Source organism: Dermacentor albipictus, unplaced genomic scaffold (genome assembly GCF_038994185.2).
Source record: "Dermacentor albipictus isolate Rhodes 1998 colony unplaced genomic scaffold, USDA_Dalb.pri_finalv2 scaffold_14, whole genome shotgun sequence".
NCBI lineage: Eukaryota > Metazoa > Arthropoda > Arachnida > Ixodida > Ixodidae > Dermacentor > Dermacentor albipictus.
In genome coordinates, this window is record NW_027225568.1 from 10,461,056 (window position 1) to 10,463,744 (window position 2,689).

Consider the following 2,689-nt stretch of genomic DNA (forward strand, 5'->3'; position numbering starts at 1 on the left):
AAAAGGTTGAATGCGTTTAATACACCATAAACATAAATACATGTGTGACTGAACGTCCCCATGCTACACAATTTAATAGAAAGAGAGAAAAGGGCAATTTTCAATGACAGAAGGATGAAGATGTCGGCCTGAGTGAAGTGCCTCTAACCTGCTACTCCACGCTGGTGAAGGGATTTGTCGGAATGATGGAGGAGGGATGGGAAATGGAAGGAATGTGGTTGTGTGCTGACGATGATGATGATGAGAGCTGCACCGCATACTGTTCCTGTGCTCCGCGTAAATGCATACTTCACAGCACCGCCAACACATTTTCGCGGATAGAGGTAGAGGGGACCGCATTGTGGTTACCGGAACGTCTAGAGCTTGCATGATTCTTGCAGCTCCTGAGCCGCTGGCATGTCAAAACCAGACAGTAGCAACTGGAGGGCGTCGATTATTTGTCGCAGCATGACATTGATGAGAGAGCCCGATGGTGATTTTTCGTTGCACTGCCGTTCCTGGCGCGCACAGTCCAAGGCCCCTGAGCGCGGCTGCAGGAGGGGCCATACATTCTATTCCAGGCTTGTGCTGCTGGCTTGAAGCAATGCATGGCTCGGAGAGCCCCACCTATGCTGATTCAAGTACGTTCCACTGGAACTGCCGGAAGGGAGCCAGGGAGATCTCGGTTGGGCCGACAGCATGTTCATGTCGGCGAAGCGATAGTCTCCTCCGGTGCTCCGCTTACGCTGCCGCCCCTTTGTGTGATCTATTTACATTGCTCGTTTGGTTCAATATTTCAACCTTTTTTCTTCCCCTGGGGACAATCCCCGAAACTTACCTCGTGTGGCCCATTGTAGGTCAACCACTTCATTTTTCTTTTCTACCGTGCATAAAGACATGTCATGGTTGCCTGCAAAGCGAACTCATGCCGTCTGGCCCGTGAGCACGGCGATGGCATGACCTAGCTTTCGGGAGTGGCGACATCACAGCCGTTGGGGCACGTAAGCACACACCGAGTGTCTCGCATAGCCCACCTTGGCGTGATAAGGTGTCGTGTCTCCCTCGAAAAGAAGCTTGAAGCTCGTCAATGAGCTTCACTGTTGAAGGCAGGAGCCCTAGGAACTCTTCATCGGCGAAGTCAATCACGACATCGCAAATAACGCTTGTGTTTTTGTTAGCGTTGCAACGCGCCTCATTAATTCCTTCCAGAGCCACAATTACCAAGGTAGGTCTTGAGAATCTACGAAATTCTTCGAGACGTCGAGGCGCATAGACGCAGTATTGCAACTTACTAGCAGACGTTGGGGCCACGCTCACTCACGTCCTTGGTTGTCCTGCGGCATTTCCTCTTCAGTCGCTTGACCTCCACGACGGTGCAGCTGTTGACGTAGTGCAAGGGTCCGCTGTTGGAGAAAGAGGAACCGGACGTCTCCACGTCGACCTGGCGAGTCTTACACAAATATCACTGGGCGCCAAACTGCGAAGAGGCGTACAAGGCACAAGTGATGGCGAGCCATCTGTCATCGCCTCGGACTGATTTTCGTTGAAGAAGCACAATTAGGCCTCAACTGTAACAAAAATATCGCAGCTAGCTTAAGAAGCTCCGCTAGCTCAGGTCCTGCAGTGACAATAAAATTCGTACCTGTGACAAAAAAAAAAAAGAAAACGGGCTCCGTGTTACACCCTTGAACATCTGGCGTCCCTTCACATACCTGAAGAACGGTGCGCGATAAAGGTAAAAGCGCGGACTCCATATATATGTGCATGCGCTGACGCCCCGCTAAGCCTGAAGAAGCCAGAACCACTCAGTGGCCTGTACAGGTTATTCCAACCAACATTTCCGCAAAAATACGGAGATAATTTGAATTCGATAAAAGGACAAGAGTTTTAACAGTCGTTCTACTGTCCCGTACACCCCGCTTGATGCCTAAGCTCGAGGTTCCGCTTCTTAACCCGAGGACGCGTGTTAGATTCCCTTCCGCTGCGGCGGAATCCCTATGAGGGATAAATGAATAACTCACCAGCCCTTGCAAAGCATCAGTGGCGTGTTCGAAAAGAAAAGCAAATGGTTGAAACTGGTGAGCAATCGTTCCTCATGTCACCTCTCGTACCCCCTTCGTTTCTGCCACAGGTGAAATGGGCAGGTTGAATGAAAGCGTGCACATGTGCTTGCGTCCGCCGTTTCTTCCTCTGGTCTCTTTGTAACGCTTCCCGCTCCCAACGTCCCCGCTTTAATTACTTTCGCCGAAATGCTTACGCACAAAAAAACTTCCAGGGATCACTGCAGAAACTACAACTGCGGATACGTAAATGCGCGAAGCCTTCTTCTTAATGAGATGTGCTGGCGACACTAAAAACAAAAAACGTGCATGGTATGATTCCATTAAATTATGCGGCCATATGCAGTAAGCGGTCGTCCTGCGCTGTATAGCCTTGCTGGCACCTTTTGTTGCTACCATAACCATGATAAAAGCAGGACTTGCACGTCAGCGTGTCTGTGCGTTGGTATTGACGATGACGTTCATCCGCCATCAATACTAGTGCGTTGTAACAGTGTAGCTCAGGTAACACTCGGTCATGTACCGATTGGAGAAGGTACAAAGCAGTAGATAAGAAAAATGGGGCAATAACTCGAGTTCCGCCATTAGTGTGTCGCTTACTCAAGGTGTGTGTTGTATATTATGTCCAATGTGTTTGCAAACGTGTGGAA